Raw genomic sequence first — 17,243 nt, 5'->3', positions numbered from 1 at the left:
TACATCACACAAGGAATAAAGTAGTAAAACCCACCTATCTTAGAATGGATAGGTGGCTGCTCTAAAATAGCAAGTTCTCAACAACAATGGAGTTATTCATATCACTAGCATGACCAAGTGGTTATTCTAAAGTGCATATCTGCACAAAAGGTAAATTACTGACACCTACCTATCTTACCATGGATAGGTGGCTCATCATTCATAACACCAGAATGACCAAGTGACTATTCTAGTTTGCACATCTGCACAAAACATAAAGTACTACAACCCACCTATCTTACAATCGATAGTTGGCTCATCATTCATACTACTAGAATAACCAAGTGGCTATTCTAGAGTGCACATCTGCACAAAATAGAAAGTACTGATGTCTAACCTGACCTAGAATGGTCAGATGGTCAATCTACATGTGGTGGAGAGAATGGACTTGTGGTGAGGAGAGTGGGACTTTCTACCTAAACTCACCTAGAATGGCCAAATTGGTCAATCTGGGAGGTGGCGGAGAGAATAGACTTGTGGGGAGAAGAGTAAAACAATATACCTAAATTGAACTAGAATGGCTAGATGTTCAATCTAGATGTGGTGGAGAGAATGGACATGTGGCGAGGAGAGTGGGAGTTTCTACCTAAATTGACCTCGAATGACCAGATGGTCAATCTAGGAGGTGGTAGAGAGAATGGACATGTGGTGAGGAGAGTGGGACAATGTACCTAAACTGACCTAGAATGGCCAAATAGTCAATCTAAAGGTCGTGGAGAGAATGGGCATGCGGTGAGGAGAGTGGGAGATTCTCCCTAAATTGACCTAGAATGGCAGATAATCAATCTAGGGAGGTGGTGGAGAGAATGGACTTGTGGTGAGGAGAGTGGGACATTCTACCTAGACCGACCTAGAATGGACACATGGTCAATCTAGGAGGTGGTGCAGAGAATGGACATTTGGTGACGAGAGTGGGAAAATATACCTAAATTGAACTAGAATGGCTAGATGGTCAATCTAGATGTGGTGGAGAGAATGGACATGTGGTGAGGAGAGTGGGAGATTCTACCTAAACTGACCTCGAATGGCCAAATGGTCAATCTAGGAGGTGGTGAAAGAATGGACATGTGGTGAGGAGAGTGGGACAATGTACCTAAACTGACCTAGAATGGCCAGATAGTCAATCTAAAGGTTGTGGAGAGAATGGGCATGCGGTGAGGAGAGTGGGAGATTCTACTTAAATTGACCTAGAATGGCTAGATAATCAATCTAGGAGGTGGTGGAGAGAATGGACTTGTGGTGAGGAGAGTGGGAGATTCTACCTAGACCAACCTACAATGGCCATATGGTTAATCTAGGATTTGGTGCAGAGAATGGACGTTTGGTGAGGAGAAAGGGACAATATACCTAAATTGAACTAGAATTTCCAGATGGTCAATCTAGATGTGGTGGAGAGAATGGACATGTGGTGAGAAGAGTGGGAGATTTACCTAAATTGACCTAGAATGGCCGAATGATCAATCTAGGAGGTGGTGGAGAGAATGGACATGTGGTGAGGAGAGTGGGAAAATGTACCTAAACTGACCTAGAATGGCCAGATGGTCAATCTAGATGTGGTGGAGAGAATGAGCATGTGGTAAGAAGAGTGGGAGATTCTACCTAAACTGACCTAGAATGGCCTGATGGTCAATCTAGGGTTTAGGTGGTGGATAGAATGGACTTGTGGTGAGGAAAGTGGGATATTCTACCTAGACTGACCTAGAATGGCCACATGGTCAATCTAGGAGGTGGTGCAGAGAATGGACATTTGGTGAGGAGAGTGCGACAATATACCTAAACTGAACTAGAATGGCCAGATGGTCAACCTAGATGTGGTGGAGAGAATGGACATGTGGTGAGGAGAGGGGAGATTCTACCTAAAACGACCTAGAATGGCCAGATGGTCAGGAGGTGATGGAGAGAATAGATATGTGGTGAGAAGAGTGGGACAATGTACCTAAACTGACATAGAATGGACAAATGGTCAATATAGAGGTGGTGGAGAGAATGGGTATGTGGTGAGGAGAGTTCAACAATCTACCTAAAATGACCTAGAATGGCCAAATGGTCAATCTAGAGGTGTTGGAGGGAATCAAGATGTGGCTAGGAGAGTGGGAAAATCTACCTAAACTAACCTAGAATGACCAAATGGTCAATCTAGAGGTGCTGGAAAGAATGGACATGTGGTGAGGAGAGTTAAAAAATCTACCGAAACTGACCCAGAATGGCCAGATGGACAATCTAGAGGTGGTGGAGAGAATGAACATGCGGTGAGGAGAGTGGAAAAATCTACTTAAACTAACCTAGAATGGCCAATCAGTCATTCTAGAGGTGGTGGAGAGAATGGATATGTTGTGAGGAGAGTGGGACAATCTACCTATACTGACCTAGAATGGCCAGATGGTCAACCTAGGAGGTGGTGGAGAGAAGGGTCATGTGGTGAGGATAGTGGGAGATTCTACCTAAGCGGACCTAGAATTGGCTAGATTGTCAATCTAGAGGTGGTGGAGAGAATGGAGAGGTGGTGAGGAGAGTGGGAAAATGTACCTAAACTGACCTAGATTGGCGCTGGTGGAGAGAATGGACAGGTGGTGAGGAGAGTGGGACAATCTACAGAAAGTACAATCTAGAAAGTAGTGATGTCCACCTTTCTTTCAATAGATAGGTGGTGCATCATTCATACCCCCAAAATGACCAAGTGGCTATTCTAGAGTGCAAATCCAAACAAAACATAAAGTACTCATGCCCACCTATCTTGCAATGGATAGATGGCTAATCATTCATACCACCAGATTGACCAAGTGGCTATTCCAGAGTGCACATCTACATAAAACATAAAGTACTATTGTCCACCTATCTTACAATGGATAGGTGGCTCATAATTCATACCACCAGAATGACCAACCAAAATGAACAACTAGAATGACTAGTGATAATTGGTCAACCTAGAGGGACACAAAAAGTTAAACTAGAAGATTTCATATCATATAGCAAGTGTATTCATAAGCATGGCTCACGGTCATTGATCTCATTGTTTTTAACATGCTAAACCTTTTGCATTTAGGATGGATTTTCAATTTGGAAAAAAAGTGCATCTACTTCTACAAAATGAAATTGTCGCAGTTGGATGTGTTTGTAAGATAGATCCTAATGCAACATGTGGTGGTATAGAGCTAGGTCTAGGAAATGTGTCAGTGTTACTGGAAGAATGCTTAAAGGATGTCTTGTTGCCTTTTCCTACAATGGATACAACGTCCTCATTGCAGAACACATTATGGAGTAGTGTTCGATGGACGAAGGGTCTACTTAGACCTTTGTCAAGTCATCAAAACTTAGTATCATATGATATACACAATGTAGATGAAGATGACAATGATCCTATGATCGTGGATGCACTACCATTCACTTCGCCTGGATTTGAAAGGTCTATACAAGAATCTTGGAAGAACCAAAGAGTTCTTCTAAAAGATGAGACCATGATGCAAACCATTAATGAAGGATTGACCTTATATATGTTTCCAGATGAGTGTGTTAACTTTCATGAGCTTGGAGATGAGAATGTGGGTATGGTAATTGAAAGGGAGAATGCAAATGATGGAGTGTTGTTGCATGCAAACAGTGTCACTTTGATTACATGGCTAGTAAAACAAATAACAATACTAGATGGGACCCCATACAACGGGTATACTCCCCTTTATGATTTGAAGGCTCAATGTCCACATGTACATGGTGAGGCTAATGGTGAAAGTGCAACTCATGATGCTAGTGTTACTCTTTGTTCCACAAAGAGACGATACACTTTTATTAATAGAGTACATAAACAAATATCAAAGCCTACTACAAATATTTACTTGTCACTTGAGTCAATCAAAAGTTTTTCATTCATTGATTGTTGTCCAAAACGATGTTGTCAACTTGTGGATTGTAAGGTACTGATGCATATTCGGCAGCAATTTTGAGGTCAATCTCAAAGTTCACACACAAATTATATCTATGATGTTCTCTCCATTTGTTATGATCATCAACATTTAAACAAATAAATGCGATACTATTTCAAATTGAATGGGAGTCCCATCTATTGCAAAGCATGGTATGAAATGCATGAAATTCCAAAGACATCATTTTATCGCTATAAGGAGAAATTTGAACTAGGCACACATCAATATGTGCATTGAAACACGGGAGTATTGAGGAGGGGCCTTGATCATACTAGCAGGGCTAGATCAATACTTGATGAGTTTGTGGAAAAGAACTCTGAATGGATGCCACACAAGAGTAGGACCTTGTTGGATGGATGAAGGGAAACTCAATTGGTCATACCACCCACTTGTAAGTAGGTTGACATTTTAAGCAAAACACTATCCTTGAACAACTTGGATGTGAACAAAGGCTACCGAAGTCCTCCTTATCTAAGATTTGGAACAAGGAGTATCCACATATATCCCTTACCAAGACAAGTGAGTTCTCTAAGTGCAACTTGTGTAGCTCAATCAAGGCAAGGCTAGAGGCAAAACCTAGTCTTCAAGAAAGATCACTAATCTTGCAAGAAAGAGAAAATCATATGGCACAATAAAAAAAGTTGTAGAAGCTTATACTATGCATGGAGAACTCTGTCTAAAACCCAACCTCAAAAATATTTATGTATCATCCATGATAAGATGGACCAAAACAAGACTGCCATACCAAGGATACGTATTATGCCTAAGGGTGTAGATTCGAGGTATAACTTGCAGGTGGCATTGATTGGTATGATATCCCATGGACATGCAACTGGCTATTATGGACACTTTGTTTTACATGGTTTATGGTCATTTGATCCCAACCTCACAATTGGATCAATAGCATCATGTCTACCTAGCATAAGTGAGAGGATCAACACCCTCTTAGTGATTTGGCTACAAGTGGAACTCCAAGAAGTAATGTTTCAATTCTAAATTCTCTAAACTCAAGGGATGTCTTAGACTATCAGAATATGGTGAATGGGAAATGTTCTAGCATGCAAGCACAAGAAAGTAGACCAACAAGTAATACTACTTCATTTCGTACATTGCCAGAGAATTTGTTATTGTAGCTAGATAATTGTACTGGAGAAAATAAGAATCGATATCTTTTTGCATATCTCTCCTTGCTTGTTGCAAGGGCCATTTTCAAGACTATCTAATTGGGATTTTTAATGGTAGGCCATACACACGAAGATATAGATGCCATGTTCATTAGATTTTCAGAGAAGTTGTGAGTCTCACAAACTTAAACTTTGCCACATTTCATGGATACATTAACACTACAAGAGGTTCTTCATATTAGCGACGCTAGCAGTGCCATGTGTAAATGTTAAAATTCATGTTGTCGCTATGATCATCGCTACAAGCGTCGCTATACTGTTTGTTGCATATAATGATGCTCATAGCGATGAGTATAGCGACGTCGATAGGGGTAAAAAATAAACCAAGAGTGCCAAAAACTCAGATCTCATATCTGAGTTTCGGCGCTCTAGGGAAACAGGTAAACCCACGTCCCTCCCTCTCTCTCTTCCCCCTCCCTCCACACCCCCCCCCCCCCCCACACACACACACACACACACACACACGAGGAGAGGAAGGAGAGCCAGGTATGCTCCTTCCCTCTCCTCCCTCTCATGTTCCCTTCCCCTCTTTCTGTCTCTCCCTCTCTCTCTCTCTCTCTCTCTCTCTCTCTCTCACACACACACACACACACACACACACACACACACACATTGTGTCTTTGAGAGAAGAGAGAGAGAGAGAGAGAGAGAGAGAGAGAGAGAGAAAGAGAGAGAGTACACATGTACATAAACAAAAAATACACACACATTGACTGTACAAAAAATTATATACACATGCATAAACAAAGAATGCACACACACACACACACACATTGAGAGAGAGAGAGAGAGAGAGAGAGAGAGAGAGAGAGAGAGAGAGAAAACAAAGAGAGAGAGAGAGAGGGAGAGAAGGCGAAAAGAGAGAGGTAAGGTGAGAAAACAAAGAGAGAGAGAGAGAGAGAGAGAGAGAGAGAGAGAGAGAGATTAAAAAAAATTAAAAAAATTAGAAATGAAATGTTATATTAAGATTTAGGGTTAGGTTGGATTTAAAATTACATTTAAGATTAGGTTTGATTAAGATCTAAGATTCTGCTAGATTACATTTAACTTTTATTTGAATTTTTTGCTAAATTTAAAATTAGGTTAGACTTAAGATTATGTTAAGATTTAAATTAGACTTAAGATTAGGTTAGATTACATTAAAGTTAAATTTAAGATCAAGTAAGATTTTATTTAGGTTTAAGTCAGATTTAAGATTAGATTAGATTTAGGTTTATGTTGATTTTAAAATTAGATTAGATTTAGATTTAAGATTAGATTAGGTTTAGATTTAGGTTAGATTTTAGGAGATATCAATGAAGGGGGAGTTCCAGCTAAGCTCAAGGCTTTGACCAAAGAGCAAACACTAGGTACACAATAATATGTATATTCCCATCAAAATCTGACACCTATTAACTCACCCACTAACCATGTTCAATTAGCTCAGAATCACCATATATTTAATTAGGTTAGATTTAAGATTAGATTTTGGATATATTAAAGTCTACCTTCAGGATAACGGAAAAAAATTAGAGTTAGGCCAACGGTGCCTCTCTTCCTCTCTACGAATGTGACCTTAAGTTGGAAAGCTTTCAACGGCATGATACTCAGATTGGAGGCCAACATGTAATGTGCACAGTAATCCCTCGAACAAGGATCTGCTTTGAAGAGATGTTAAGATGTTGTGAATAGCTACAGCTAAAGAAGAGCGAAAGGGGTTTTGTCCACTACATGCATTTTCATGTAGACGTGGGTGTGTAGATTTCTCGTACCCACAAATATATGCATTTACCAATAAAGACGAGATTATAACCTGATGGTTCTAATATCCATGCACCTCTAGACCGAGGTGTGCGGGGATCAGACATGATTAGACAATGTGAAGTAGTTTACAGTGTGATCAAAGAGAGAGAGAGAGAGAGAGAGGGAGAGAGAGAGAGAGAGAGAGATAAAAGATGGAGGATGCCAATAGAAGATTAAATTTATGTCCAGGTTATAAGGTTTTTACATTCATTATGAGTAGTGACGACAATGTGGAGCTGTCCAACCGAAACACCTATCTCTCAACAAAGATCTTATGTCCTTGTAATCAATGCAAACATGTTGTGTGACAAACAAGACACGTTTTCTTGTAGCACATTCGTGAATTTGGCGAGTTTGATCCATCTATTATAGATTGAGTTATTGCCAATTATGACTCATCGCACTCTGACAATGGCTAATAAGCAGCAATCTTGCAACTCTTTAGACGTATTCGTAGGCGCTTTGGTCAAGCAGCATACGTGAGGCCACAAGATGTAGCCTCTGACATCTCGGAGGATGATCATGGAAGCCACATTCCCAACGAGGCTATGTTTGAGCCCGAGATCGATACGATCATGGATTCAGAAAGGCTTATCTATGATGATATGAAAAGTGAATATGATACGCCATTGTATGATGGAGCATGTATGTCTAGATTGAAGGCGCTCCTGATTCTTCTTAACATGCAGGCAAAGTCTGAATGGAGTGACACTAGCATCACAAGATTTTCAAGTAATCTATTACAATGTGTTTACTTCAATAAAAAACTCTAGATGTATAATCATATGATAGATTACTTACACAAGTGTACCGTATTTTTTCACTATGTAAATTGCTCAAAGAGCACATACTGCCAGCTGATAATGTGATGCCAGATTCTAGAGAGGAAGCAAAAAAGATATTGCAAAACTTGGGTATGGATTACAATTCGATTCACGCTTGTCCTAACGATTGTATTCTTTTCAGAGGGGAATACATACACATGGAGAAGTGTCCAAAATGTGATTCCAAGAGATATCGAGTAGATCTCCACAGACAAAAAATTCCACAAAAGGTTTTGCGACACTTTCCTTTGCTTCCTTGAATCAAGCATTTCTTTGAATGTAAGTGCATGGCTGCCCTAACATCATGGCGTGAGGAGAATAGATCTTCGGATGGTGTGTTGTGGATTCTTGCAGATTGCATAGCCTAGAAACATATAGACGACACATGGCCGGATTTTCTAGGGAAGCTCAAAATTTGCGCATAGGCCTGGCTATGTGGATGGCATAAATCCATTTGGTCAAAGGTCAACATCTTACAGTGTATGGCTTGTTGTCATCGTCAACTACAACGTTCCCCCATGGTTGACTACCAAGAAGGGGTACCTATTTCTAAGCTTAATTGTGCCGGGGACGATATAAAGTGAAGAATATGGATGTGTATCTTGGTTCACTATTGGAAGAGATACAATAATTGTGGATTGGCATAGAAGTGGTGGATATGAGCCGACACACATATCGACACAATTCTTTGATCAGAGGCATTCTAATGTGGACCATGCATGACTATCTCGGACTAACAGAATGCTCAGGTGATTTATACTCAAACTCAAACACTATAAATCTTGGTTTTTTTCAAGCTTATCTATTGTCATGTGTATACATGCAAGGATTCAAACAAGCGAATACAGAGCATGTGTCACATGTGGACCTAGACTTAATGCACGTGGTTGGGCTCCCTCACTCAAGAACCAAAGCTACGAAGGTCATCAATCGCATCTTCTAGAGAATCATGAGTCACATGATGATTTTTTGAGAAGAGAGCCACCGAGGATGTCTGCTCAAGCATGGTTAGAGTAGAAGGACATGTGTGATGACAGTTTGCCCCTAGGGATGAAGAGACTCTCTCTATGGTACGAGTTATCATATTGGTTCTGACTCAGAATCAACCACTTGCTCGATCTAATGCACATATTCAAGAATGTGGGTAATCTGCCATGGGATCATCTGATTTGCAAGAAAGATACTTTGACATCCAGAGTTGACCTTAGAAATGTGGATCGTATGGAGAAATATTGGCCACAAATAGAATCCGATAGATTGATAAAACTCCCTAAAGCACCATGGATTTTGATAGGAGTCCAAGAACGCAAAATAAAAGAGACTATTCGATCTGGGCGGACCCCCACTGGCGTAATGCACTCGTTGCAAACGTTTTTCACTAAAGAAGGGAAGCTTATTGGTTTGAAGTCACAGGACTGGCATAAAATGTGTCAGGTATGTTTGAAGTGGAATATATCATAGTGGGAATTATGTAACAAGTTCGTGTGTGGACTTTAATATCATTGCTAAGTGTGTTTTGCAGTTTATTTTACCGATGGCCGTTGAGGAATGTTTGTCTCTTGACGTCTGTACCACAATCTACAAACTTGCGAAGTTGGTGCAATGGATCTCACGAAAGGAGATCCATATAGACTCTATACCATTTGCCAAACTAAACGCTACGGAGGTTATGTGCATATTTGAGAAACACTTTCCTACTACCATGTGCATCTTCTTGTTCACATAGTTGATGAGGTGGAAATAGCTGGCACAGTACATTCCAGATGGATGTTCTTTTTAGAAAATTTCATGAAAACGCTCAAGGGATATGTGCGTCAGAAGGCACATCCGGAGGATAGCATGGCAAAACGTTGGCTCGTATCAGAGTCCCTAGTTCACATTGGAGAGTGGCTAGATGGATTTGATAAAGCCCAAGATACGCTATGGAAAACCATAGATGATGATCGCATATCTGAGATTGTCATGTGTAATCTCGGCGTTGAGAAGAAGATGACAAAAGATCTAGAGGCTAAAATCAATAGATTTTGCATGCTTTACAATCCAGTGATGCAAAAGTGGATTTCACAATACGAGGATGCAAAGCAAGAGCGAAAAAGGGCACGAATCGAGTGGAGAAGGGGAACACGACCACTGATGCATTGACGGGAGCAAAGCGAACCCCGAACCCCGACGGCCTCTAAAACACCGGGGACCGAATGGCGCGCCTCGAGCATGTCACGGTAAAGCGAACAAGGGGCACCACCTAGCTTCAGCGGCTAGGACGCAAACAACACACCACCATAACAAATTTTTCATCCAAGAGAGATGGATGCTTGGGAGTAATGATGAAGAGGAAAGGGAATGAGATCAAGTGAGTGAGAGAGAGAGAGAGAGAGAGAGAGAGAGAGTGAGGGAGGGAGTATAGCGGCTTAGTACTTAGGCACCACAAAAGGATGGCGAATCCGCACACCCTTCACACATATACAAGCTCACTCCAAACACAAGACTAGGTGGCGATTCCGCACACCTCACATGGGCAAAACATTGCAAGAAAACATGCTCACAAAACCTCAAGCTTTATTATAAGGCGATGAAATGGGGAGCATAGGGTAGGGGAATGAGAAGGGAGAGAGTGGTAGAGCACATGGCGGATAGGTGGGAGTTGATGGCGAAGACTCGCACGAGGGTTATGGCCATCATCCTTCATTTAGTTGCCCTTCATCTTCCATAGCCCAAGGGTGTAGAGGTCATGCTCAAGACGAGCATGGTGATTGCGGTGATGGTGATGGTGTGGGTGTGTGTGTGTGCACTAGGCACACACAGTGCATAGTGTGTTCTTTGGTGATGTTGTGTGTGTATTTAGTGTGATGGTGACCCCTCTTTATATAGGGGAGGAGGGGGGAGGAATTCTAGAATTTAGAAATGAAGAAATCATTATCTACATAGGCCATGTGACTGTGGGCCCCACTTGTCTGGCTCTGTGTATATGTGCCAGAACAGCAGTCTCATGAGAGAGAGACTAAGAGAGAGAGAGATGGGTTGATGAAAAAAAGTGAGAGGTGACATGGAGGATAAAGTAATTACAAGAGGGGAGAGAGGGGAGTGTGTTCAGAGGTGAATCTGTGTGCAGATGTGTGTGAACACAAGAAAAACCAGGTAACCACCGGGTGGGGATGGGTCTGTGGGCACCTTTTTCATTGAAACTGAGTGTGTGTGAGTGTGGGGGAGGTTATTTAGCTACAAGACAAGAGACATGGCGCCCTTTAGAGAGAGAGGGGGGTATTTGGGTCATGGGATATGATAGGAGAGAGAAACTATTTTGGAAGATAGGATAAGTTGCATGTGAGTTAGGGTGCATTATTGGTGAGTTAGAATGCATTATTGGTGAGAGGTGGGGTAGCTTGAGGGGAGAGAGAAAGGAGAAAGGACAAGGGGAAGAGAGAGGGGGTTGACCTTTTGAGTGGAGGAGAGGAAAAGGGACACACGGCAGGACATCAATGAAGAAAAAGGAGGCAAGGTGGGGATGGGCTGCCCCGCAGGCATGAGGTGGCCTATTTTACCTTTCTTATATATTTACATAATCATACTTTATTTTTTTCTTACTTTTTTCCAATGCCTTTCATCACTCCCTCCCTAAGAGGGGGTTTTCATGGGGTGGGGACGAGAGAAGAGGGGTATGGGAGCTTGGCTTGTGAAAAGCCCCCATCATTAGCCCTCCCCTTTTGGCTAGAGGCATTCATGTCTTTAGCTCTGTTTCTTCTTCCGCTTAGCTGTAGGATCCGATATCGAGTTGCCTTTTGAACTAGCCATTCCATTTGGCCATTGGTGAGATTTCTGGGATATTCATTAATCTGTAACATCCAAACCTTCAGTCATACTTACCTCTTCGTTATGGTCCTCTAGTGAAACTGCCTTGATGCAAGATTCCTTTAGCTTGATACACTTTCCTGGGTCCATGCTGGTGCACAGGCTTCCGTTTTCAAAGCTCTCCCCTTTGCTTGATATGTTGTCCATCTTCTGCAAAGCCTTGCTAACAGGCTGGTTTTTTTCTTCTCTTGTATCTTTCATGACCTTTGCGTTCCTCTTACTCTGACGAGGCCTAATCAACACTTTACACCTTCTTACCCTTACTGCCCAATGCTGTCAATTGATCGCTTTGGTGCCTATTTCATCCAAGGTTAAAGATGTACTCACATTTGTAACACAATTTTCTTGACTTACCTCCCCCACCTGGGTAGCATCTTTTGATTCTTTAACCTCTTGTTCCACTGCTTCAGTTCTTTGAATAGTCTTCTTACTTAATCCTTCTTCTGTTACACTCATCTTGACCTCTTCTGCAAGACCAATGATACTTGGTGTGTGGGTACCAATTGGTGGTGGGCGTAGGATGATTGTAAGTGGTGATTGTGGTGGTGGTTGCATTGGTGACTGGCGTCGAATTGGTGTGGCCAGCTATGGTTGCACCGCTGGTGTTGTGATTTGAACAGGTGGGATTGGTTGCCTGAGTGGCGGTGGTCTTGCTCTTGGTGGAGAGATCTGATTCTGTCTCCCCCCTCTATTGAAATTCTGCCTCCTCGGGTGTGGGCAGTAGTACATTTCATGGCCATCTTCCCCGTAGTTGTAATAGTGGTACTCTGGGTTCTGCCTTCGTTGTCCTCTTAATTGTTCTGGGTTCCTGCCAGGTGCATGCCCTTGCTGCACCAGATGCACATATAAACTCTCTAGTTGGGTGGTGATACGACTCAGCAGGTCTTGCTCTTCTGATGCCTCTTGCGGTTGGACTCTATGATTGGCTGTTGCAGTCACTGGGGTTGGTTGTATCGAGCTTGTTTCCTCTGACTCATTTACTCTTGCTTGCATGCGTAGCTTCTTGTCTTTAAGGCGGGCTACTTCGACTGCCAACTCATATGTTGCAGGAAACCTTCCCTTCACCTTCTCTCTAAGCGGCGACCATAGACCAGCAATGAAATGGTCCTTCTTTAGGAAATTAGGCGCTCCTTCACCTTCCTCCAGCGAGGCAACCCATCTCTCCCATAAGTCCAAAAATTTGGACTCGTAGGTGGCATACTCCAGCAGGCCTCCCTGCTTTAATTTTGTCAATAACTGCCATAGCCTCTCCGAGGTTGTGCCTCCACCAAACCTCTTTACAAAAGTAGCCATTAACACATCCCATGAATTCTTGGTGGCCTGGGGCAATGCATTATACCAGGACTTGGCCTCTACTTTCATCAGTAGAGGAAAAATTCTAAGTCGTGAAGCATCATCATCTTTGTTGGAGACGATACAAGCAATGTCGAAATCATCCAAAAAGTCGGTGGTGAGATCCTCTCCCTTCTTTCCACTGAACGTGGGGAAAGAAACACTTGCCATGACTCAGGAAATTACAAACCTCTTTTTTTCTTTTTTTTTTTACATTACATTAACAGTGCGGCTCATAGCAGCTTTTTTACAAGGGTGGGTGGATAGGTTAAAACAAGATAAAGATAGAAACATTAAAGGAATGATGGTAATCTAATATGGGGAGAATGATAGGATTCGGGAAATTGAGGATTTCTCCTAGTACCGCCGCACCGAATAGGTGTACGATCTTCTGTTGGTAGAAGACTTTCCTATCTACATAGATATTCACATGCATATGCTGCAAGAATCTGAACGGGAATTCCGTTGGCCCGTTTTCCATCATGCACAGAGGATGAAATACTTACTTATACTCTTATCATGCCAGTGTTGATGAGTCGGCACATCCACAAGAGGTCGTCGCCTTTCATGGGCTCTACCTTTCCTTCGTTGCTCAGCACGTACGGGGTGATGGCGACGCGTCTGACCACTCCCAGCCTCTTGGCTAACAACAATTGCAGGTAATTTCTGTAGTCGGCGTGTTGCATGAATTCTACTCCATTCAGTTGCAACTCGTCCCCAGCCCACTGGGTTTCTCCCGTGGTAGAGAGCTTCTTCAGGATAAGTTGTACAGGGAGAGGAGGAAGATCCTCCACTCTCTTTCCAAAACAGCGAGAGCAGTAGCCGAACCACTCTTCTCTAGGACATGGGAATCTTCTTACCACTTCTTCTTCCGGATTGTCGAAGTGGATTGGTAGCACTCGCATGCGTCGTGAAAATCGGTAGGCGACCTTTCGCGGCTTAGCTTCGGATGACCTCCTCTTTGGAAAACTGGGTACAACCCGGATTTCTGAGCTTGAAGCACTTGCTTGGCCAGATGCTTCTCCCTTCGGGGTCATGTGTTTCTAGACTGGCTTATCTTCTCCTTGCCTTTGGCTCGAGCAGCCCCTTTAGGCCACTTTGGAGTTATAACTTTGACTGTAGTTTCTTTAGGGAAAAGAGGTCTCACCGTTTGCTTCCCTTCCTTGATGTGAATGACTTCTTTGCGATGAATGTCGATGTAGATGACTTCAGCCCTTTCGCTGCCTTCGTTGCTGGCACTCATTGACAGTCTACCTTGGTTGACAACAGTGATGGCACTTCACCGACCTCCCACCTGATGCTCTCAATTTATAGTTAGAACGAGCGACACGAGATGGAGAATTTACCTCTTGAATGCTGACGACACTGCAGCCTGGCAGTAGCACCTCAATGAAGGCGGCTAGTGCCTCCTTCCTCTCTTCTTCGTCCATCCTCCAGTTAAAAAATTCCTTCAGCCATTCGTCCATGATTGATAGTGGGCGTCACTTTCAGCATTGTAAACTGAAGGGTCTTAGAAAGCCCTCCTCAGTGGGGGCACCAAATGACGGGAGCAAAGCGAACCTCGAACCCCGATGGCCTCTAAAACACCGGGGATCGAATGGCGCGCCTCGAGCCTGTCACGGTAAAGCGAACAGGGGGCACCACCTAGCTTCCGCGGCTAGGACGCAAACAACACACCACCATAACAAAGTTTTCATCCAAGAGAGATGGATGCTTGGGAGTAATGATGAAGAGGAAAGGGAATGAGATCAAGTGAGTGAGTGAGAGAGAGAGAGAGAGAGAGTGAGGGAGGGAGTATAGCGGCTTAGTACTTAGGCACCACAAAAGGATGGCGAATCCGCACACCCTTCACACATATACAAGCTCACTCCAAACACAAGACTAGGTGGCGATTCCGCACACCTCACATGGGCAAAACATTGCAAGAAAACATGCTCACAAAACCTCAAGCTTTATTATAAGGCGATGAAATGGGGAGCATAGGGTAGGGGAATGAGAAGGGAGAGAGTGGTAGAGCACATGGCGGATAGGTGGGAGTTGATGGCGAAGACTCGCACGAGGGTTATGGCCATCATCCTTCATTTAGTTGCCCTTCATCTTCCATAGCCCAAGGGTGTAGAGGTCATGCTCAACACAAGCATGGTGATTGCGGTGATGGTGATGGTCTGGGTGAGTGTGTGTGCACTAGGCACACACAGTGCATAGTGTGTTCTTTGGTGATGTTGTGTGTGTATTTAGTGTGATGGTGACCCCTATTTATATAGGGGAGGAGGGGGGAGGAATTCTAGAATTTAGAAATGAAGAAATCATTATCTACATAGGCCATGTGACTGTGGGCCCCACTTGTCTAGTTGTGTGTATATGTGCCAGAACAGCAGTCTCATGAGAGAGAGACTAAGAGAGAGAGAGATGGGTTGATGAAAAAAAGTGAGAGGTGACATGGAGGATAAAGTAATTACAAGAGGGGAGAGAGGGGAGTGTGTTCAGAGGTGAATCTGTGTGCAGATGTGTGTGAACACAAGAAAAACCAGGTAACCACCGGGTGGGGATGGGTCTGTGGGCACCTTTTTCAGTGAAACTGAGTGTGTGTGAGTGTGGGGGAGGTTATTTAGCTACAAGACAAGAGACATGGCGCCCTTTAGAGAGAGAGGGGGGTATTTGGGTCATGGGATATGATAGGAGAGAGAAAGGGGGGGTGGGGTATACTATTTTGGAAGATATGATAAGTTGCATGTGAGTTAGGGTGCATTATTGGTGAGTTAGAATGCATTATTGGTGAGAGGTGGGGTAGCTTGAGGGGAGAGAGAAAGGAGAAAGGACAAGGGGAAGAGAGAGGGGGTTGACCTTTTGAGTGGAGGAAAGGAAAAGGGACACACGGCGGGACATCAATGAAGAAAAAGGAGGCAAGGTGGGGATGGGCTGCCCCGCAGGCATGAGGTGGCCTATTTTACCTTTCTTATATATTTACATAATCATACTTTATTTTTTTCTTACTTTTTTCCAATGCCTTTTATCACTCCCTCCCTAAGAGGGGGTTTTCATGGGGTGGGGACGAGAGAAGAGGGGTATGGGAGCTTGGCTTGTGAAAAGCCCCCATCAGCATTATCCGATGGGTTTGGAGAGTCTACTAACATTCATAATCTTAAGATGGTTATACAACCAATTGAAAAGCGCACAACAGTGTGGTGAAGAAGTGAATGAGGAGTGGGAGTACTCTCGGGGTTGTGCAACCAAGGTAAGTTTGCAATGTATGACTTGCGCTTTCTAGATCTTTGAACGGCCACTCATAATCTTTGTTGGTTGTATTATAAGTCATACACAGCATCATGGTGTAAAGGTCGACATTTTAGGGTGGAATGGATTGACAAAAATCATTTTACACAAGATTGTGGAATCATAGAAAAATTTGAACAGTCTAGTCGACGATGTTCCTCTGATGCAGATCTTGTGGTGGCGGAACTCACTTACTTCGGCACACTGCAAGAGATTTTGAGGATCGATTATAGATGATTTTTTGTGGACTTGTTCGACGTGCAACGGTTCAAGATAAACATGGAGGGTCGCAACGCTACTGTGCGCAGAGGAGAGTCTGGTTTCCTTGAGGTGGATTCAACTACAAAATGGACCAAACTAAGAGACACTTTCGTACTACCTGAGCATTGTGAACAAGTAAGTATGTAAATATTGAACATTGAATTTTAGAAGTTATGTGCCTGGAAGCACTCATGTAAGTTACGTGGCTCTTGCAGGGGGTATTTCATCCTAAAAAGTCTGCATCAAACTGGTGGTACATCATAGAGGTAGCCCCTTGTAGTGTATGGATGTATGAGGGCTACCATGTGCCAATCACAGTAGCAACAGTGGAGGAGGTCGGAGAGAATGCTCAGTCAGAAGCCGTTGAGGTGGTGCCAGACGAGCATCAAGCTGCTACTCTCTATGGGGTGCATGCAGAGGATTTACAAAATGAAACGGAGAACATCTGCCTAAATGGAGAGCTCTATATAGACATATGCGAGGATGAGAGAGAGATCTCTTAAATCCATAAACATTGTATTTGAACAATTTTTCTCCATTTTATAATATATATTATATTCACGTGGCTTTTTGTCCATTCTTGTCTATATGCTATACTTGAGAAATTTAAATTGTGTTTAATCGTCATCGCTTCCACTCCAAGCCAAAGAAGTCCTCAAAGGGCAGGCAGATCTTGCTCTTCTAATGAAGAAGATGGAAGCGTGCATCGCTATTTGCTAAGGTTTAATTTGAAGCCGGCTTGAACTCCTCGTCGCGCAGGAATCCCTCCCCCTTTATGAGTCCTC

At 43.1% G+C, this 17,243-nt stretch overlaps 1 pseudogene; it reads left to right on the top strand.

Moving 5' to 3' along the window:
* Positions 1-3,083: 3,083 nt before the first annotated feature.
* The window catches only part of LOC147430098 (uncharacterized), a 50,123-nt pseudogene continuing 35,963 nt past the window's right edge, over positions 3,084-17,243 (top strand).

The sequence above is a fragment of the Adiantum capillus-veneris genome, chromosome 22 (genome assembly GCF_014529385.1).
Source record: "Adiantum capillus-veneris isolate H3 chromosome 22, ASM1452938v2, whole genome shotgun sequence".
NCBI classification, from domain to species: domain Eukaryota; kingdom Viridiplantae; phylum Streptophyta; class Polypodiopsida; order Polypodiales; family Pteridaceae; genus Adiantum; species Adiantum capillus-veneris.
Note: the sequence above shows the minus strand (reverse complement) of the source record. Positions and strands in the feature narration are given on the sequence as shown.